General features: G+C 38.1%; 1 long non-coding RNA gene across 1 annotated transcript in view; it reads left to right on the top strand.

Moving 5' to 3' along the window:
* LOC116450091 overlaps positions 1-23,197 on the top strand; it is a 67,280-nt gene that overhangs the window by 13,016 nt on the left and 31,067 nt on the right. The window contains exons 4-7 of the long non-coding RNA XR_004242675.1: positions 2,170-2,468; positions 4,281-4,393; positions 8,088-8,344; positions 19,132-19,283. This is a non-coding gene — a long non-coding RNA (uncharacterized LOC116450091). The remainder of the gene's footprint in view (positions 1-2,169; positions 2,469-4,280; positions 4,394-8,087; positions 8,345-19,131; positions 19,284-23,197) is intronic.

The following is a 23,197-nucleotide window of genomic DNA, read 5'->3' as shown; positions in this document are numbered from 1 at the left end:
CCTTACCTTGTTATCATCTAACTATTATTTTAATGGAAAGTTTAAAAATATAAGTGTGTTTAAATGTGCGGTATATAAGATGTATGAAACAGGCAGGAAGAATCAATAATTGTGTGTTTTATATTTTAATAGAAAATAATATTCTCTCAGATGACCGTGGCTTCAAGAAATGAAGGCTAGCTGTACTTCTGATTATTTTTTTTGCAGCTGTTGTTGCAGGTTTCAATATCTTGAGGTCCTTTTGATTAAAGGCATCACAGTGTATTTTTATTATTTTTTTGTTAGCAGGGAGAGTTTTTTGATAGAATCCCTAAGAGAGGACACATGTTTGTAGGGAGACTGAAAACACGGGATCTGAATCCTAGTTAACAGTGAATTCTCTATTACAGGAAGTAAAAGCTTATGAATATTTTCCTTGGCTCTGAAAGTGGATGCTGACACTAGCTTGTATTGGAGAATTTTAACTAATGATTACCACAATACTTATCTGCTAATTTGTTTCTCCATGTCTGGAATCAGTATGCTAAATATGTGTGAAGTTTTTGGAGCTCATGCGAAAATTTCAACAAGCCAAATACTTATCTGCATTTCGCTATTATTGAAATAATGATAGTAATAATAATAAATAATAGTAAACACAGCAACTGTTTCTTTTTATGTGTTCACTCAACTAAAGTAGGAGATCATCGCATAAGCTGAACACATCTTCATTATTTTGATAAATATAGATTATTGTCATTTAACACCAAAGGCTAGTTAGAAAAAAAGCCTGTGTGAGTTTTTTAATGCTGCGCTTTTGAATAGGTATCTACATATTTCAAAACAGAATAAGAAGTGCTGATTACCATAGACAATCCTAACATACAGATAAGATATTTTTAATCTATAACAGTATCTACACCAGGATTTGAACTGATTCATTTATCTCAGTTAATATATCTGTGCAAACTATCGTTTCTAGATTGATGCCAAACTTCTTGGGTGATGTTGAAGAATTTTCCCAGTTGTACACCAAGCATAAGAAAGCTTTCAAATTGTGGAAGAAAATGACAAACAGGAAATTCGTATTACAGGCTTGATTGCTGAATTTCTTAAAATGTAAATTGTTATGAGTTGGGATACTGGTATTTACAAATAAACTTAGTTTTTATCAGTTAATTATCAACAGTCACTGTCAATCATTGTTGTATTTCCTGTTCATATGCTTGAATCTGTTAAAGTTTAAAGTTGTCTGTGCTTTGTGTCTTTTTAGTGCTGGAATTATGTTAAGCAATATGGTTGCCTGTTTAACAAATGTGATCATTGTTTTTATAAATATATGGAAAACTGGATATTTTTACTCAGTGAGCTTATTTCTGTATGACATTGTGGAACAATAAACTTCAGAATACTCAGTGCACTGAGAGAGGCTCAAGTTAAAGGATGGCTCTTATGGAACGAGAGGAGGCTGCAGCATCGTTCAAACATTTTTTGTGCTGCTGAGCTCCTGCCTGAGAGCTCCAGTCACTGCAGTCTCCAGGGATATTCCTGAAGATCTGGCTGCTGTAGCTCTGTGACTCTTTTCCTTTCTCTTTCTGCAAGGATTCATCTCTGTTGTCCATCCTGGTAGTCTCTGGTGCTGGCTGGCCTCTGTCGATGCAGCCAGATGGCTGCTGGGCCCCTTGGCACAGGTCAGAATGCAAAACCTCATTTTTGTTTCTCACAGGAGAATCACAACCAACCATAAACTCACATGTTCTTGCTGGAGGGCTGATGCTTCTGTTACTTGACTGTCATAACAGCTAAACCTTAAACTTACAATATTATAACATTCCCAATATGCAAATTGGCTTAATGGGATAAGGACTCAAATAATAAAAAGAGAGACAAAGTATTATATTTCTTTTTTTATGCCCTTGTAACACATTCATCATCCTTTTCATGCAGTAAACAGTATTCTTTGAATCACACGAAGATCTTTTTAAAACCAAGGTTGAAGTTAATTTTATCAGCCATGTGTCTTAGAAAGTACCCTCCCTGTTTGAACATTATTTCTCTGTGTAAAGCTATGACTGAGTTTACAGGCTTAGCAAGGCCTTAAGTGATTTGCTTTATACAGCTATTCAGCGTTGCCCTACACACCAATAATCCTCTAGTATAATAAAATACATGTCTTTCCTTCTTTACTAGAAGTTATAGAGAAGTCTTCTGATCATCCAGCTATGAAAAGCACCATGACTGGTTCTGCCCAGAAGCTGCATGAATACATGTGGAGCAGAAAAGTTGCTCTTTATAGCCAGCTGTAAAATTCTTTCAAGCCCTGTGAATGTTCAAGCCTGAGAAGGCTTTTCTCACCAAGATATAGATGAGCTTCAGCATACCAGCCTTCAGCAGTGTGGGAGTCAAGATTTCACTCCAAGCCTATGCTTTACTGGTGAAACTCAAAGTCAGCCAACCCATTTCAAGAAGAAAAATGGAATTTGATTCCAGTAAGTGTCCACAGAACACACTCTAGATTTGACAAACGTTGTAATTAGTTGCTTTTGTGTGTTTAGTACACAGTGCAAATGCTGTAAAATGTTTTTCACATGATGCAACATTGCCAGCAGATAATCACTGGAGCAGTAAACCAAAAGAATTTGTGTATATCCTACAAGCTGCAGGAGGATAAGAAAATGTAAACAAAAACTAACAGCTGAATTTTTCAGATGATACCATTCCTTTTCTTTTGTTAAACTGATTTGTTTTTAAATGTTACTTTTTGTCAGTTTCTCTAGAAATTGATTAGAAACCCCTAAACCAATGCTGTGAAAATGCTTTTGTTTCTGTCCTAGTTTTGACTGTGTGAATCTTTTTAGAACATTTTCAGTTTAATTATGCAGCACTAAAAATTGCAATTAAACTGAATTTGCAATTGAAACTGCTCATTTTAGTTAACTGTCAAATTTACTATGGCGTTGTGAAATAGGGGCCTTTATTATTATGAGGTGTTTTGAAAAAAATGACGTTTTAAACAGGAGAAAAATGTCATATCCCTCAGTCCTATCCCAACGAGCCAAAAATTTAAGGAGCTACCCAACCAGTGAAGCCGGTAACTCTCGAAGCACAACGGATTTTTTTCAGGTGATGTCTTAAAATATTGGTAAACCACAAGTATGGATGGTATTGAATAAAGTCTTCTTTTCGTGTATTTAATATCTTTTGTGAAATGTGTTTTTCAAAGGTAGGTGGAAGGCTAAAGTTGCTTTAAAGTAGTCTAGTGATAATCTACTTGTCTTAGGGATATCTGACATGCCCTGTTTTGCAGGATGCTATGATGCAATTTGATGGATATTATGTATTATATGAGACTGTACAAATCTTAATATCTCTGTTCCTCTGTTTTAGCATGTGATGTACAGCTCTGTGTACATAGAGCAGCTCAGATGAGTGTCTGAGACTACCCTTTTCCTCTAAGCCCTAGGCATTTTTATCACTGTGCCAATAAAAGGAAGGGGATTTATGGGGTACTGCTTTTTAATTCATTCAATTCTCTGTTCATTGTGAGGTTAATGTTGTTGATCTATTTTTCTCTTGAAACAAATAAAAACAATATGTGCTGACACTGACTTTGACTTTTGACATGGGAGATAGAGGTCAACATTTAATTCTGTATTTATAGACTATATGAACAATATTATCTGTATTAAAAACTGTTCACTCAGTCCTTGTCATTTTACAACTTAGTTCAGTAGCTTATATCACATTGAACATTTTCTCCAACTCTGATCAAGGTGCCATCATTCACAGCACTCCACTTAAGGGGTTGTCAGCCTTTCCATTAAAAACACCTTTTTTCAGGGGTTCATAACTTGACTAGCTAAAAAAATTACACCAAGACTGACCTGGGGCTTTATTTTAAGCAAAATATACGTAAAAATATACCTCAGTCCCAGAACCCAAAAGCCAACAATGAACCCAAATAAAGTGAGGAGCTGACTTGTTTGGCACATATGCAATGGCTATTTTTATTTAAGAAAATGATGTGATTTATCAAGCAGGTATAACACTGCTTAAATGTTTAACCATTTCTTTTCTGAAATGTTCTTGGCTGTGTATAAGAGGTGCTTGTCTGTCCACTTTTAGGTGCTTCATGCCCCAACTACTCAGAAATTGGTTACCAGTGACACGGTTAATGACATGATGATTGTAATGAGTGTGTGTGGTAGAGCTGTACCTGTGTAAGCCCCCTCACAGAGGAATTTACACTTCTGGAGGGTGTTGTTCCTCTCAAATGAAAATAAGAAATTATTCCTTTTCAGGAAAGGTGAAGGAAGGACAATCCCATTTTATTTTAGTGGATACAGAAGAACTAAAACTGTGCATGAGCATTCCTTGGGATATGGAAAAGGACTTTGAGATCCCTTCAGATCAGGTAAAGTGGTTTTGCTGAGACAAATCTTTAGACTTTCTGTGCTGTTCTGACATTCCTGGGTATAAGGGACTTTGCTGATTTTTAGGAGCTAAGGATGTGTAAACATTCTTTTATTCTTGCTTTCAGGATAAAGGCCTGTGCTGTACCATTATATTCAGGAAAGAAACTGAACTATCAATGCAATTATTATTAATCTGCATTTTTTTTAGAAATTATCCAGTCTTCTTTGAGTCAATGGCAAGAAATTTGAGATTAAAGTTGTCTTTCTATGCAAACAGCCAGTAATATTTTCCACAGGTCGCTTTTTTCACCTAATTATGTTTTTCCTTGGTAGTAATAAGAGCAAACAAAATGGAAAAACCCATACAGTTTAATCTATGTGATTTTAAAATATCTTAGCATGTACCATATTTATGTAAAAAAAACCCCCTAAAATAGCTATTGCAATCTGTAAGTTTTTGAAATATGTGAGGTTTTATATTAATATGCATATACATTGGTCCATCCTAACTGCCAAGGTATTTTAAGTAAGGTTTCTAGAAATTAATATGCATTTTTAGAGTGTTCTGTAATTCATATGTCATTCTTGGAAAGCAGAGAATCTGCCACATTTTGTATGTGACTGCCTTAATCAGGGCTGTGAAACTGAAACATTGATGGATCATGTTACATACCGGGCATCTCTGAAAAGTTTTTCATTAAAATGAACTCGTAAAGACTCTTAGTGCTTGTTTCTCAGCAGATGGCAAGAGGTGTTTATTTGCCTTATGGAGTCCTTTCTGTTTATATACAGAGAAACGGAGATGATAACTCTGAAGGATCTGGTTAGTACTTGTAGGAATATTTAAAATAGATATGGTTACTATTAGCACTAAAAGTTCAGTTATACACTACTTTTTTAACTAATTCTACCTTTGCATTAAAACTGTTCCAAATATTGGACTTTCTTGGAAAAAAATGGAAATATATCTTCCTGCTGCAGAATCTAGTGTCATAAAGATTTTAATATAGGGGCTTTTTTTAATAGTCAAATCTTTTCCATTCAGTATCTTTCTTCTCACTGCCTGATTCGCTGTTAAATATCTCCTGCTCTATTTCTGGCACTTTTGAACTTTATTTCTCTTTCCTTGTCCTTTTTCTTTCCATCTGTTTGTTGGTTTCATTGTCTCTTAGCTGCCGTTCTCCATTATTATATCCTTCAATCTGCAAATCCTCTCCCATATGTGCTCTTGTCCTTCCCTAGGCCTCCTGCCTTTTGATTTTTTCCAGATCTCATTTCCTTTTCACCTGATCTGGCTTTATTCAACTCTGCTCTTGTCTATCTTTCGGCCTGTCTCAGGCCTCCTTTTTTTCCTTCTGTCCAGTTGTGAATCCATAAACTAAACAAGACTTTGGCAGAAGAAGTCAACAAATGTGGTGTTCAGACCAGAACTTGACAGCTGGAAAAGGAAAAGGGGGATGCAAAAGCCAAACTTTCGATTAGACTGGTGTGAATACTTTTTAATGAACAAAACATTCATTGAATGTAACCTCTTCTGCTTTCAAAGTTTCCTGCAACAGATTGAGACATTCTGTATTTTATGTGGTTAATATTATTTATGAATTTTATTTGAACATATTCCTGATATGTTTGTAACAGTTTATGCAAGGAACCATGCTTCGTACTGTCTTGGGCATTTGAAAGGATAGAAAAAGTTATTATTTGAATTTCTGGCTTGGGTGAACTGCAGAATTAGGCATTGTGCAGATTGGAGACTTCATCAGTATAAAATTAAAAATTCATAATTATGGTTAGGGAATTGAAATTTAATTTAAGGTGTGATTTGAAGTTAGAATTTGTTTTTTCTAGAAAGATTTAAAGATCTGCCAAATATTATCACATCAAATGACATTTTAAGTCGGAATGGACCAAATGTCAGTTATTTTTGCCAAATTCCTCTAAAATTCCTGAACAAGTAGTCTTACTAATTTGCAGACTGCCTGCTCTCTCTAAGTTTGGTACCTCGCATCTGTGCTAACCAAAAATAAAGCTTTAAGTATTTGACTGAGTTGAGTTTTAGGTTTTCTTTGCTGTTCTGCTTTACTGAGGAGGGAAGCACCACGTTTGCAGGAGTGCCTGCACCGTGGCGGTGTCAGCACATTTCCATGGGTCAGGGCTCATTAGGAGTACATGAACCTGTAAATAACAAACATATCAAGACTCTGTTCCCCCTAACCTGACAATATCAAAAATACCTAGAGACAGGTGAATTTTGAATGAAAGCTTAAAAGGCTAATCTGATCATTGCATACTCTGTACACAAACCCCTGGTTAAATCGTGTCCCCTCCACCTGAAACCACTTCAAAATGCCTGGTCTTGTTTTAAATAAGTAAAATTTAAACCCTAACATTGTTTCTATGATAACAGCATTTTAGTTACAGCTCCTAATTAAAAAATTAATTCCCCAGTCTGAAGGCGTCAGAGTGGATTACATTCTTTGTTAAAGGAAAAAAGAAAGAATCTTCTGTCTGATGACCTTTATTTTAGCTGAAGGCTAATAGACATCGAGCTCTAGAGAGAAAATTCTCTCAGGAAATATGCATACTAATATTACTTTATTTACATTATTGTTTTCTAATTCAAATAGGAGTGCTGCTATTGGTGCTATGTACACAATTTCCCTGCATGGCTTTGTAGCTGAAGCTGTTGCAGACACTGCCAGCAGCTGTGGCCTGGGCAGGTTTTGAGGCGCTTCTGCCCCGTGTCAGGAGCAGGGGCAGGGGCAGCTCATGGCTGCCCCTCTGAAGGGGCTGGTGCTGCTTCCCTTCCAGTTGCTTCCTCAGCACTCTCTGCCTTAGTTCTGCCTGGAGAAAGTTGGGTCTGCCCTGGATGGACGCTCTCAGGTTGATGTTTGTGTGTTGCTCTGTAGCACAGGCTAGTTTTCTTGGGTTCTATTGCCTGGGTTGCAGCCAGTCCGTTGTGCTGCTGTGTGAGTACAGAGTAAAGGGCACAGGACAGGCTTCGACCTCCTGTGAAGACATTGCTGCGATGGCAGGGAAAGAACCGCTTCTCTGCAGAGCTGTGACAGACAATGGGGAGGAGGAGTTGCAGGACATTGTTAGAAATTGCTGGTCAGAGGGAGGCAAAGGAAGAGATCTGCCTGGAAGAACAAAGTGGATGAAGGGCCTTGTCCAAGGGTCCCTTGTGTGGGGTGTGTTTGTGTGCAGCCACTTGTGAGTTCACAGCCCTGCTCCAGTGCCCATTCTAACACGCACAGGCAGATTCACACCAGAGTTTCACCCACCTGCATTGCACAGGAGTTTGAGTGAAATAACTGGTAGATCATATTTCTGGCATTTGCACAGGGAAGTGGCCCTTCACACTAGTATTGATTCCCATCCTTGAGACAGAGGCTCTCCTCTGTTTCAACACTGCCCCAGGAATTCCCTCTTGGAGTGTCTGAGCAGCCTACATTGTGCCATACCTTGCTGGCTTATGAACTCCTCTTGCCCAGGTGCAGGTGAGCACTGTGTTTCACTAAGCAATGCTGCATCCAGGCACAGCTAATAAATGTTTTTCACTGGATTGTGGAGTTTTTTAAAATTACATTTACAGCTCTGGGGTAGAGATGCCCTGGCTGGGAAAGTTGATTTTCCTCTGTTCTGAAGCAAAACCAAGAGAACTGTTTTCTTTGATGTTTTTCTGTCTTGCAGGCTATCCCAGTGGCCTTACTCTTGAAGAAGAGGAGAGTCCAAGGAGCCTTCTCTTCTGCACCTAGAATGGAAGGTGAGCACGCATCTTGCTTTCCTGGCTGATGATGCAGGCACACTGAGCTTTCTTTAAGGCAATTCAGTAATTTCCCTGGAACAATGTACCTGCAGGAGTGGAAGATCTGCAATGAAATATACTTTGTCTAGAGAGTGCTTTATTGCTCACTGCCTAACAATAGTCCCTCATGTGGAATTTGCCTGTAAGTGTGCTGTTTTACATCCATTTACTTCAGTTTTTACTCCTGTGAAAGGGAAGAGGGGAAGATAAGAAGTAACGTTAGGAGTCTGGTATCTGCTACTATTTGTTATGAAGGTTCTGTCTCCTAGGACATTGTTTACCCATCTTAACTGGTAATGTTCCTCAAAAACTCAAAAAAACTACCACAGCAGTAATGAATCTTTGCTGATGGACATCAGATGTTTTTCTGGGGTTTAAAAGAGTCTAAAAGAAATCAAATTATTCAATCTTCAGAAGAGTTAACAGGTGTTCATATCAGAAAGGTAATGAAATATTGCCTCAGGTAGGGAAATAGTGCTGTAGTGCACCAGTAAATCAGAATGCTCTTCTTGTTCTGAGCTGACTGAACTTGCTTTCAGTAGTTCAGCATATCTTTGTTTATAAATCTAAATGCTATTGTGTTGTATTGTACTTTGCAGTGTAATAAATTGTAACATTCAACATTAACTGGTCAGGCTTCAGGGATAACAAAAGTTCAGCAGGCTGGTGGCACTCTGATCAATATTGCCTTCTATTTATAGTATTGTTTCAAATTGAAGTTTTATTTAAATTAGACAATGCTGAGAAGCTTACAGTAGATCAATAAACTAAAATACAGTAACAGATTTTAATTCATGGCTGATATGCTGCTAGTCTTTTGTCACATGCATCCTTAATGTCCCCTAAACAAAATCACATTTACATATCCTGTGGTCTGGTAAAGCTGCAAAACTGTTTTAAAGAAGGAAGATTGTGCTGTGCAATGAGCAGGAAAGATGTTGGGTAGGAGGGGAAAAGGCCAGATAGCTTCTATTTGGTTGGTGATTTTCTGTGTGCTTGTTTTGCTGTTTTTCTCTTCAGTGAGTCAGTTTAACCTGAGGTATATTTGGTGTACACCATATAGATGGTGCTAATGCTTGGATTCTGCTCTCCTATTCACACCAACATTTCTCCAATGACAGCAGCAGCACTGTTTTTCTATTACTTTAACTCTGTTATGAGATTAGATTGTAGTTAATATGATATATCTTGTTCTTAGGGGGCACCACCACCTTTTGGGGTTTGATTGGGGATATGACAACCCAAAGACTACCAAACAATGTTTTTAGTGCTTTTGCTTGAATTAAAATATGAGGTTATCTTTCAATTATTAGAATTTGATTTCTGTCAGCTCTATCTAATCATTAGGTGATAGTTCATATGTAAGCCACCAACAATATCTGAGCAATCAGCCCTGGGTGTGTGCATCGGCTGAAGACAAAGGAATTGATGTCTTCCTGCTGACACAAGAGGAATGGTCAAGAATCTTAATTATATATTAATCATCATGGTCAGCTGACACAACCAACAAAGTCCCTCTAACACTATCCAAAATAAACTTGAAATAATGGTGCCAGAAAAATCACTATGGAGCTTTTACAATGCCACTGATTTATCTGAAGAGTTTTGAGATGGGTGATAGGGAGATTTGCCATTAAACACTGTTAAATTTTAAACAAAATCTAAATATTCTTAGAAGAATTCCCATTTGGTTCTTCCAATAGAAGCATAGGTGCTTTAGAGCTGAGAGGATAATTCAGTCTGACCTCCTAAATGTTGCAGATAAAACTGATGAAAAAAATGTTATATATACTGTATGTCTAACAAGATTTGTAAGTGTATTCCCCTGCCAAAAAAGATCCAGCTCTTTTTTCCCAACATAGTAATTCTAAATGGCAAAGCCTGTGCTAAGTGTCCCTCTCCCAACGTGTCATGAACCTTCACATGTCCTGCTAGTTTACACACAGACATAGTGATCCTGTGCACTTGTTATGGGCATAGGAACAATCAGTGCCCTTCTGTGTCTCTATTCCAAACTCCACTTTGGATCCCACTGCTGCTTTTCTTCCTTCCCACCAGATGTTTCAGGCAAGACCAGAAGCAGGCTAAAGATTCAAAATACCTGCTATCGAGAAGGCTGTGGCAGAAAGGCTTATGAAGAAAACAGAGAGATTAGTGGGAAATTAGAAAACAAAAGTTCTGGATTAACTAAATAAAACACATCTTCTGTACCCGAGATTAACTGTTCTCTCTGTCACGTCTGGAGATAGACAAAGCATGGATATTTGTGGCAGATGTATGGGGGTGTGTATCTTCCTTCTGATGTCTGGATGTGGGAGGTGGGAGGCACAGCAGGAGTGAGTGGCACAGGGGAGTGGGTGGTTATGGGGGGTGATTACAGGGGATCCTTGAGGCACTAAAGAGGTATTTGGCTTTCTTTTACTGTCCCTCTGGGAAGTGTGTGCAATAAAAAATTGGGGTGAGGGGCATCTTGGGTGGGCATGAAGGGCACTGAAAATCCTCTCAGCTGAGGAAGGGCCTGAGCTCACGGGAAAGTAAGAGCACAGCCGAATGTTTTGCATTTCCCCCAGTCTGCTGATTCTTTTGTCCTGAGTTATCTTGTTCTCAGGGTCAGTAATCTTTGCATACTGCCAGATACTTGTGTCTTCTGAAGTTTTGCTTTCCTTCTGGCCTTGTGTTTCCCTACAAGTCTCTAAGCCTTTTTAAAAATATTTTTATTTTTCTCCCTTCTTTGCTGCTACTAGGTTATTCCCCCTTCTTCTACCTACTGCTGCGGCTGCTGCCTTCTCAGTGTGTGAAGTACCATTCACATCAAATAAAGAGGGAAGTAGAGCAGGCTTTTAACTTCAGCTGTGGGCACAGCTGGGGGGAGCTGCTTTCTAGCAGCAGGAAACATTGTCTTCTTGTTCTGTAAGAATTTCTGAGGTTGGTTTTCCCTAGATCAAAATGTAAAAGAGACTCCACTTCATCCAGAGATTATACTCATATATGTGTGTGTATGTAGATTCACGTATATACACACACACACAAATAATATGTTTTCTTTAATCTTGACCTTCTTTCTTCTCAGATAGTCTTCCTCCTCCACCTTAGCAGCAATGGGAATCTCCCTGAGAGACCTAAACCTATGGAGTGTAAAAACTGGAGAGAGATTATCTTGTGCCTTTTTCTGGTTTTTGTCATCGCTCTCCTTTTTGGTTGGATGACAGCACTGTGATCTAGAGAGAGAGTGAGACAAGCAAACTGGCTGTACTCTGCCCCATTTGGCAGAGAATACTAAGATCCTCTGAAATTAAAGTCCATAGTTTTAATAGCATTTTTGAGACCTCATCTTGCATATTAGAACTTAGCCAGGTATTAGGTAATTTAGATAATAAATTCTCTTCAAAGTGACCCATCATCCTAGTATTTATTTTTTTTCTAGAGGATGTAAGGCATAAAAGCAAGCTTTGTAGTTTTATATCTGTCAGCATGTCACATAAATATCTCAGTAACTACTGATCTTATCACCATAAAACTTCCATTTATACAGTTAGACATGTCATGTTGGTCAGTTGCACAAAAAGTTAAGCACATGCAATATTAAACTCCAACCCATGCCAGTTCCATTAGCCCACATCTTGAAGTTCTCTCTGAACACTATTAGAGGAGAAGTGGGGGAGGAGCAGGAGGCAGCATACAGGAGAATCAGATGAGGATGGGCTCATGTTGAAAATTACTGAAATGATGAAAGAGTTTGCAGAGGGATGTTTGGAGTCTTTGCATTTCCCTGAAATCAAAAGATCTGTTTTCTGTTTGATGAATGGCTTTAATAGTTTTAATGACCTCATATAATTCATTTGATTGTATTGTTCATTTTTATTAGAAAATCAGCCTAGCAACGTTTCAAGTTGTATCACCTTTGCATGCCAGAATTGGACTCTGATCTAAACTTGCCATCTTAAAACTTATATTACTTTTTTACCATTCTTATATTAAGAGTTAAATTCAAAAAATGCTGAAGTTAGTTATTTTTTTAGAATTCAGACTGCTTCCTAATTCAGACTTGGCAGGAATGTGTCTTTAAAAAGCAGTGTAAGCAATTATTTTTTTCTAGAGTAAAGTTTGTTGGGAGTAATAGTTTAGAAACTGTGCAATTTATTAATTTGATTTATGTTTTGAAAATTTCCATGAATACTTCAATTAATACTACTTACTAGTCTTAAGTTCTGCTGCATTTTGCATTTTATGCCCCTTGGAAATATGTTTGTAGAAATATCTTGCATAGTAAGTTATGTGTGAGTCAAGGCATTGTCAGGTTAGGTGAAGTTAAAGGACGGTTTTATAAAAAAAATGCATGCTTAATTGTCTGCCTAATTTCATCAAATTAGTTAATTTTATGTATGGAGACTATAGAGAAAAAAATGACTGAAAATATGTAACTTGGTCCTCTGTGAGGCCTAGAAACTACATTGTCTCCTCTCATGTCACACATCCTTCCACAGATACTTGCAGCAAATTGCAGGTAAAGGTAGCATTAGGTGCCACACACATATATCTGCCTAGGCCAAAATATTCAGCTTCTGGAAAATATTAAGAAAGTCACTAACTTTGCATCTTTGTGCTTGTTTTTACATTTGTGTGGATTCGGCAGGGTAGCACATTATTTACTCTAAGAAATACAGGGAACATCGCTCATACTTATCTTTACAGAAATCCATGAGGCTGCATTTTTTGGCAGCACTGATAGCAGAAAATCTTTCTGTTGTTAATGATACAAAATCAACTTTGCTATGGTATTCCCTAAAGAAAACAGTGCATTAAAAATAATGGTGGTTAAATTTGTATGTGTTCAAGAGTGTTACAATGTGAGGGGTGAGTCCAGTGTTCTGTAACAGTGAGACATTTGCAATGCTGAAAACATGCATGTAGCTTTCCTAATTTCAGTTAAACCACTTATGTGTTAGTCTCCAATTTTTCATTTATAAAGCTGTGTTTAATTTAAGGCTGGGTTGAGTGTGCTTGTCACTGAGTCCACTATTGGCAAGACTGGTCATTATAAAAATATTAGAACTAATCTTGATTTGCCAGGATCCCAAATGAAGAGGAATCAAGGAAAAATTTGAGTAGTGGCCTTTTTCCCTTCCCCTGAAGGAGACATTATCAACTCATTAGCTACAAGCCTGCACAGAGGCCCCAACTGTGACTCTTAAAGCAAGAAATACATTTCTTGTGGTTAAGATTGACTTTCAGCATGCCAGCTGTCCCTCTTTTGGAAGGATTGGCCTTATTTTTCAAGTAGAACATGTGCCATCTTGATTACCCAAACTCTTAATTCAATGCTGTTTTATGCTTTGTCTCCTCAAAATATCCCTTATATCCAGCTTTGATTGGTGGGTAGATGTACCAGTACTGATCAGCTTAATTACCAGTGTGAGGCAGCGCAATGCAGACATGAGGTAGCAGCACACCTTTCCCAGCATTCTGAGGTAATTAACCAAAAAATATTTCCCTGCCACCTGTCTAGCCTTGGAGAAAATCCAGTTTTCTTTCCAAGCTATGGGAAGGGGGGATCAGAGCAGAATTTGGGTAGTAGGATGGTTATCCATGTGTTTTTTGTTCTTCCCAGAGTCATCTGCAATGGTTAAGTATGGAGGCTGAGGCTGCTACCCCGTCTTTCCCAACTCCCAGTATTGTATCTGTAGCAAAAATATGTGAAGAATTAAGGTGAGCCATGTAGGAAACCATGAGCTGTGATCTTACAGGGTTCATGAAGACTGGAATGCTGAATATACCTTTGGATGCATCAAAAACAAACATCAAAAAAGTTTGGATTTACTGTGGCTGGGATAAAATTCCTCATTTTTTCTCAGTTGTTCAAAGCTTAAACTCAATTCAATAGCAATTAAAAGGCTAATTTTTTTGTGTGTTCAGTGCTCAGAGGAAATATGCTGTAATTCTTATCATGCCTGGGTGCAAACATATATAGTCTAGTTACATTCATTATCTACAGCAAATTAAATACAAAATCTCTCACTCCTCAGTGCTTGCATTGATATAGCATTCAAAACCAAAAGAAATGGTATAAAACATCACAAAAACATCATGTGGATAAAACAATGTTGCTTTTGATTTTATTTTTAAATATTTTTGTTTCTTATACTGAAAAAGCGTATCACAAATTAAAAAGTGATGATAGCAATTCGGGAATAACTTCTGAGTTCTGAAGGATTGTAAAGCATGCAAGCTAATGGATGTAGTCATCCATCCATGAAGAAGACTTCTATGGTTAAAGCATCCCAGCTGATCTAAAATATTTTTCTAAGACACTGACATACCTTATGGTTTCAAGTGGTCTTTAACTGGTTTTGATTCAATGAAGATTGTACAAAACAAATAACTTTGCCATTATACTAAAGTCTATTCCCATGTCATGTTTCCAGAAAACAACTCATGTTTGAGACAAGTTCAATTATCTGTAGTTAGATTTTTTTTTTTTTTTTTTTTTTTTATGCTGGAATAGTTATTCTGCCATGGCTCAGGAATAGCTAATGGAATTTCATTCAAGCCTCGTTTAAAAAACAAAACCCATACTTTTTTGGCAGGATACAAGTGGGAAGAGATTTAGTCCACAAGATATATTTTATCCTGGCATGTAGGAGAACAGTTGGTGGAAAATGGTTTCCCCTGTAGCCAGTTAGAAACTTTAACTATCTGCCAGTGATTGCTGTGAATGTGGTGCATGACATGTCATGAGAATTCACATAAATAAAAAGGGAAAAGCATCCAGTTCAGGACTGCCTCTATGGGAGGGTTGGGAAGAAATATATGATGAGAGGGAGAGAAGAGTTTTATAATCAAAACTTCTAGGTGTAGGCCTCTGGAGCCCTGGCTGGGATACTGAGACCTTCTGCAGTAGTTGCCTTTGGATTACATTTATTACTTTGTCTGCCCTGAACTGAGGATAATGAGGAAGGTTAAAAGGCAAGTTTATTGTTAGTGCTTATGGGCTCTTTGTTCAGAATTGCACTAGTTGTAACTGTTGACACTATGATACAAACAGAACTTACAAAATCTGAAATTTAAAATTGTTGAAAAAAATTTAAAAACTATACAGAAACTATGAAAATTTCTAAGGAATGTAAGTGTTAAAGTTAAATGGAATTTAAGTGTCTTCAGTTTACTGCTTTATTGGCTTTATCTGGTCAGATGTGCATTAGTGACTCTTATCCATGTTCAATCTTTCTAGCCAGTTGAAATTTCTGATGAATTTTGGAAGTGCAAGCAAACTTGATAAAAACATCTCACTCCCACTCACGCTATTTCGTTGATCCCTGATGAACTTGCTGGGGTGCCGCGGTGCCGCTGCTGGCTAGCACGCTGTCCTGGGCACCGGGCAATCCTCTGCCTGTCTCGAAGGGGAGGATGGAGGCAGAGCACGGCGCAGGAGGGCAGGCAAAGCTCCTGGTCGGGTTGGCCTTGCCCACCCATGGCGAAGGTGCGTGAAGGAGGCAGGAAAAAAGTTGAGGGACTTCTTTGTGGGGGAGGAGTTTTATCAAAGAACACAAGAAAAACCACGGAGAAGACCAAGAAATGGGGCTGGCATTGGGTTTGATACCCCTACAGAAGGGGCGTGGAAAAGACGCAGTAACCAGTGACACCTCAGTTAGGGGGCACTACAAAGGCGGGGTAGCAAATGGGAGAAGGAGTAGGCGGAGGGGAGTAACAAGGGGCCAATCAACTACTGAAGAACATAGAACTCTCTGCAAAGACAACCAAATATGAGAAATAAGGGGAGAGGAGGCCAGTGGCCAATGGTAAAGCACAGATATTTTTCACAGCCTTTTGGGTGCTGTCTGTGACTTGAAGGCTTTTGGGCTGTGGAGGCATCAAACCAATGGACCTTTTGGTCGACTTGATCCAGCTGACCCTGGGGTTGGTCATGGTTCACCACAACACTCTGCAGTACCTGTGGCTGTAACGGAGGTCAGAAACGGTGCCAGAATTACTAAGCTATATGTTGAGACCCCAGGCATTTGTCTAGAAAGTGAAATTTTGGAAGCAATATCCCTCACTCTGTTTTAGCACAAATCCACATAATGAAACAGCATTAAATCTTTTCAAGTTTGCAGCAGTGATCAGGATGCTTGCAGAGGTGGTGGTATCTGGCCCATGGCGTGCTGGTGTTGTTATGGCCATGGGGTTTTCTGAGGTCTCTTGGCTGCTTTTAATGAAAATGTGTGAAGCTTTTACGTAGTTTCATTTTGCCATATCAGGCACCACAAGGCTTCAGCTAAAGGCCTGGTGAGGTGAGTGAAGGGTGTCCAAGTTCTCCCACACTGTGCAAAGGGCCCGTACAAATGACCACGTGTTGTGAGCAGGCAACGGAGCTGTGAGAACCAGGAGGCCACTGTGGTGATTTGGGGAATTTTTTACCAGCATTGGTACATTAAAGGGGGAAAAACCCCAATCAGGCAGGAGCTTGAACTTGTGTAAAAGGCAAAAACCTCCTGCTGCAGTGTTGGTGTTTTGTGAAGAGACATGTTGGGGAGCAGGGCCTCCCCCTCAGGTGGCAGCAGGCGGGGGCTGCCCATGGAGGTGAGTGCCAGCTTGAGCTGTCCAGCACCTGGGCAATGCTGGACATCCCTGGGCAGGGCAGGGCTGGGGATCCAGGGAGAGAGGGGCAGGAGGTTCCTGGTGCTCCTGCGCCCGGCAAGTCTCAAGGTGTCCCACATTTCCCATAGCAAACCACAACTGCTTGGCTGGATGTTTGCCCTCACAGCAGTGGTGAGGGAACTCATGTTTCTCGGTCTTTCCCTGAAGTAGGATGTCTGCATTTCTCTGATCTATTGGTTTGTGCTCTTTTCTCGTTTATTTCAGTAATAATATTTGCCACTAAACTTATTGTGGATTTCTGCTCCAGTAACAGCAACTCCTGGAGTTTTTTGGTGGTAATGGAGTCATTCACACCTTCAGGAGGAGCAGCAAGCCTGGTGGCTTGGGCCTCACAGACTCATAGTAAGGCTGTAGTTGGAAAGAACCTTAAAGATCATCCAGTTCCAGCCCCAACTTCTCCAGGCTGTCCGTGCTGTGAGCATGGCAGCAGTGGGAGCTGAGGGTCCCTTGCAGAGCTCACACCTCAGAGGGACTTGTGGTTTGACATTCCTCCCATTACAGAGAGAAACACTTGAATTCCTTGCATTGAGGACATTGACTTCTGTGTGCCTTGACAGAAGAGTTGTTGAGAAATAACTTTGAAAAATCCTCAGAAATAAGAATGTACTTTGTAATGCTCTGAGTTCTTCAGCGATATTTGTTTAAATGCATTACTTGAATTGCTATCCATTTTTAGTTAAAATGACTACTGAGATCATTAATCATTATAAAAGCATTAATTAAATAAATATCTGATTTGCTGAATTTTCATGTTCACTACTCTATAAGCATGTGGATTAGATGAAGAAAAAACAAATACTCCCGTGTTTTCTAAATCCTTTTTGCTCTTCTGCTTATTTGTTTATCTGGGTCTTGTCCTGTGTCTAACTCTGAGGTGTGTATTCCTGTGTTATTGAAAAAATAAGCTCAGCAGTTTTTATTTAGCTTTTTGTCATGCCCCAAAATGACTCTTCTGGATACATTTTCTGACCCAGATTCAAATTACAAGCATGGACTTCTGGCTTAGATAAGGAATAGTCAGTTTGGGGTTTTCTTTGCCATATGAGTTTTTTCTTCTGTTTCATAACTGTGCTGGAGAATATACATCTGGGATTCCATGTCTTTGTTTCAGTGTCTGTAATAAAAACCCCACTTATATTTATTCAAGATCCTGATGCAAATACATTGAAGGGAAGTTAGTTTTTTTCCCTGTGGGAATTTATACTTTAATTCTTTGACTTGTTCTTGGGAGAAAGAGAGACCTTAGTGTTATATAATGAAATAATTCATGGTACAATTAATGTGATATAGGAGAACAGAAACATGATATGCTGAATTTAAATAACTGAAACTGATCAAGAGGGACATCAGCATTAAATGCTCAATAGAATTGATGTAACAAATACAAGATGGCCACTGCATTTAAGTTAAAATACTGTCATCTGCTGATACATTCCAGGCAAATTTGTTGGTAGACTAAACATTTTGATAGTCCTTCCATTATTTCTTTGAGCCATCAGCTTTTAATTTTCTCTTTCTAGTTAATATACTTGTGTATAATTTAAACAGAAAACTGTTCTGTTTCATCATAAAAGATTTGTCTGTTACTTTTGGTGTGTAAATCAAGTGGACAGCAAAACATTCTTGAACTTGTTTTTTGAGGCATTTGTTGACAACAACAGGAAAAGAGATCACAGAGACCGCCAATAAGTGTGGACATCAATTATTTTTTAATTGTATAGGAGTACAGTACACTAATTAAAACCAGTATATCTTGCAATGCCAAAGGCAAAATTAATTATTAATTTTTATTAATATTCAGAAGTAGCACAAGGAATACATTAAAAAAGATTTTGTGGCTGTGACTGAGATCTTGTTTTGCTTTATATTTTAGTAAAAATAGTATGTTAGCTAAATTTTAATTGTTAAATATGCATCGAAGAGATTATGGACATTGAACAAGAATGTTCTCTTTAGACTAGTTACTCAGTGACAGAATATAAGAGGTAGGAAAAATTCTTTAAAAATTCTGGGGCTTTGGTTTAGCTCGTTTACTGACAAGTATAAATACACATGTTATCCTGCTGTTGTTACTGAAGATGCTATAACTATTGAGTTGTTTATTTTAGTTGTGATATCTCATATTCTGTAGAATAATCAGCTTTCAACTTTTCCTAGAGTCCAGCTCAGCCAGTTACATCAAGTCCTGCATTGACTTGACAAACCTGATGTGCTTCTGGACAAAGTTACTCCTCTTCTGTGAGCAAGTGATTTGTTTATTTATTTCTCCCACAGGTTAAACTTCAGTCTGCTGTACATAACTCATTGGGAAACTGCCAATCTGGTTCAGATGTCTATCAGAAAGGAAGTTTTTTAATGAAAAAAATGTCTTTCATGACTGTTACAGACAAAACATTAATAGACTTTTAATGCACCTGCTCTGCAGGGTAAGTTATGGAATGCAAAATTTTAATTTTTGGAATTCACAAAAATTTTATGAAAAGCTTCTGAAGTAAGTTGTTCTTAGCTTTATTGAGGTGAGCATGGGAATCATACGAGAGAAAAAATGTTGACAGTTGTGAAACCCTTTAGTTGTTTGTAAAAGGACAGCTTGTGTCTGGTGTTGTTTTGAAAGTGATGTCCTACTGTAATGGAAGCAGTGTATTAGAAATCTTATTGACGTAGTTGCACACTGTTGTTAAATTTTTCTAGACTAATGAGATTGATCATTCGGGATCAGACAGGCAAAAGTGTAGTTGGTTGGGTTTTGGTTTTGTTTTGTTGGGTTTTTTTTTTACTGGACCTGGGAATATTTTCCTTTCTCTGATCCTTATGTAGAAGCATTATGAATTCTTCATGTCACCAGTTAGTGTTAATTATAACAATTCCTGTAGTTATTCATGTACTTCATAGAAATATGGACATAGGTGGCTGTATTTTAGTATTTATTTAACAAAAATCTAACATAAATATCTCCCATATTCATACATACTTTAGTGATGCAGAGCTGCAATTCAGAATTTAGATTTCACTTCACTTGAGCACCTTGATCTCCTATTATAGCCATACATAAAATATGATTTTGTCTTAGAAACTTGGTTGTACAAGTTTGATTGTTACACGTACCCAGAACTTTCCCTTCCTTTTGTTATAACAAAGCAAGGTACCAAAAACTTAGTTTTCCAATATTTTATTTGTGTGTCCCATGTAAGTGTAGATGCTGTTTTTCTCTTCTGAAATCTGCCGGTTACCTCAGAAAAGTCAAATTGTGCCCTCCCCTTGAGCTGCAATTTTGTTAACAAAAGGAGTAGTGGTGATGATGTTCAGCTTTAGTTTACTGCCAGGTCTGTATTGCCCATGGATTCCTACCTGTTCAGTGCTTTGTCCAAGGCCTGGAAAATATTTCTATTTCCCATATTTCTCTGTGCTTGTGTACATGCATGCATGTCACAGAGAAGTGAAGAGGAGGAAGCCACTAATTCACTTTGCTGTCTTCCCAGAGGAATCAGCATATGTGGGAAGAGTGGGCTCTTGAAGGCAAACACTGTTCTTCGTTCTACTTTGAAGTGCTTGCCTTACGAGCTTGTCAGTAAAAATTGACAAAATACAACTCACTTCTAAAAAGATAAGTAAAAACTTTTCAAAAAGTTGCCTATCACTATTCTGGAAAAATAGCTCTCAGAGCTGCTTTTGGTAATTCTTCTGCTCCCTGTCCTGAATGTATTGCTTTCTCAAGCGAGTGCTGTGGTTGTCCAGGAAAACCAGAGAACACCTTATGGAATAACATCAAAGGGAGGCACTTGACAAAGACAAGCAATTTAGATGCTCAGTTCTGGAAATGTATTGACTGAAGATGAAAGCTCTTTAGGGAAGAGACTTTGTCTTCTATTTATATAGAATCTTGCATAATTTAACAAATGTTGGGGACACTATTAATCTCATCCAACTTTAGATGTCTACAGTGTAGCTGTCAATCTTAAGAGAAGATCAATTGCACTCTAAAAGTGTCTGTTTCTCTCCACTGACTATAAAGGGAGCCCTCACAAGTAGCTCAGGTGCAGATGGCTTCATCTATATTTGGGCAGATGAATCCTGCTCTAAAATGCTTTCTAATGTGGCAAAATAATAGTAATTGATATTGAAAAAAAAAAATCCTTGGGAATGTGTTTAATTCTTAAAGCAGCTCAGAAAATGAATGGCAGCTGCTGGTTTTGGTTAGTATCACATTCAACAGCAAAGCGCTAGGGGTTGGTAACATATCCACAGCAGCATCAATCCATTCTTAGCTTCTTGAAACGTTAGTTCAGAATATAAATATGAAGTAATTTGTTTGCTCAGTGCAAAAGAATAAAGCTGAACACCTGAGTTGTCAATACCATAATAGCAGTTCAATAGGAAATGCTGTCTCCAATTGAAAAGACAAAACAGTATAATTAAAATCCTTATGGGAATTACAGCAAAAGCTATCCTGTACTGCTGTTGCAGAAACCTCTGGATCAGCTGATACTCTTTTTGAACATCTCAGAAACTGTTTACTGGTATTTTTCAGAGTGGAAATGCTGTTTTGAAATACAAAAGAACATCATGTTCTTCTACAGCAGCGCCACTGTCTTATTAGTGGCAAGTTGCTATGCTTAAAAGTTGACCATGAAGAATCTACAAGACAGTGAATCAGCCATCTGTCCAGCAGGAGTGTTTTAGCCAGCATAGATGGACTGATATTGCTCTTTCATGCAGTGGGCATAAAATTCATGGCTGCAGCTGACCTCTATTAGAATGCAGTCCATTCAAGGTAAATATATGACAAGCTATTCCTAAAGCTGCTTTAATTGCTATATGGGAAAGCAATACAAGAACATCTGGAAGAGCATCCTATGGTAGATATACAGACCTGTGCTTAACTGAATTATTGTAATCTCAATACACATTGAGCAATATTCCAGGTAGCCAGTTTGGTCTTGCTCACCTATGAAGGGAATTGTAGGAGAGATATAAAAATGCATCTATAAGAAACAGGGAAAAATTACTGATCTATGAGGCTAAAGAGATTTAGTGTCAGTTGGCATGGAGTACGTGAATGCCAAAATAACCAAGTCTAGATTCAGACTTACAAAACATATACCTCACCAATTTCCCCAAACGCTGTGTTGTGAAAGACTGGAGGACTGAATACTTTATTCTTAAATATTGAAATTAAGTGTGTCTGAGAAAAATTAACAATTAATATCACACAGTACTAGGTATCTGGAATATGTACGATGCCACCCATTTTTTTCATACTTCTGTTTTTAATTATTTCTGCCATGAATAGCTTTTCAATTGAATAAGTATTCATTTCTACAGAATGCTTTTTATGAGAGTACGAATAGGAAGTTCAAATAGACTTACTATTCCAATTCTCCCACGATCATCAAACCTTTAAACCAGCTCTAAAAACCCCCCCTGTTCTAAGAAATAAAGTCAGTATGTTTAGGTTTTGAGAAATTCTAATACTGAATACAGTTCTGTATAGATTCTCTATGCTTGTGTGGGAAAGCATCAGAAATGTAAAAGCTGTCCTTTCCAACTCCTACTGGATTTTTTCATTTTAAGATGTATTTATCATGCCATCCAAGTGGGATGATGTGTTCACAACTGATTAATGTGAAGATAAGTATCACTCCTGGTTAGATGGGTTTTTCTTCAGAAATGCTCTTTGCTCGGGAAAAACTGGCAATAGAAAGAAAAGAAAGATGTTCTGGAGGACTTAAGATCAAATCTGCCTTTGGTACAGATGTAACTGTACCCAGTTTTTATCCATCCTCTCTGCCTCAAGTTGCTTTCAGATTCCTTATACCAAGTGGTGCTTGCAGTCATTTCTATCTGCAGTATGATGGAGTATTACTGTGTTTTAACTATTTATAAAATCCCTGTCTCATGGCCAATCTTCTCACGAACTCTGTGATTCTTCCTAACTTTAAAATGAAATTCAACTTTTTAAAACCTGTCATGCAAATACTGTTTTAGCACAGCCTTCATCTAGGTGTATGTGTTCCTGCATAACTAACTGGTTGATTTATAAAAAAAACCCAAACCAACAGACTTTTTATTTTTACCTTGTTTATATTCCTGTTTAAGTGCAGATACAAAACCACTAAGGTAGGGCAAGATTGATTATATCCATTCTTTGCACCTTCTGCACATCTGTGTACAAGCAATTACATTGAGGCAGCCCAGGAATTAGTTAAGGGTACAGTCGCAGAGAGAGGATGAAGAAAAGAACCAGCTATCAGGTTGTGCCTGTGTAGCTGGCGTTTACATTTACATACATGAAATGAACACATTCATTTGGGAGTCACAAAAACCCCTGAGTCAAATGGCA

This window comes from Corvus moneduloides, chromosome 12 (genome assembly GCF_009650955.1).
Source record: "Corvus moneduloides isolate bCorMon1 chromosome 12, bCorMon1.pri, whole genome shotgun sequence".
NCBI classification, from domain to species: domain Eukaryota; kingdom Metazoa; phylum Chordata; class Aves; order Passeriformes; family Corvidae; genus Corvus; species Corvus moneduloides.
Note: the sequence above shows the minus strand (reverse complement) of the source record. Positions and strands in the feature narration are given on the sequence as shown.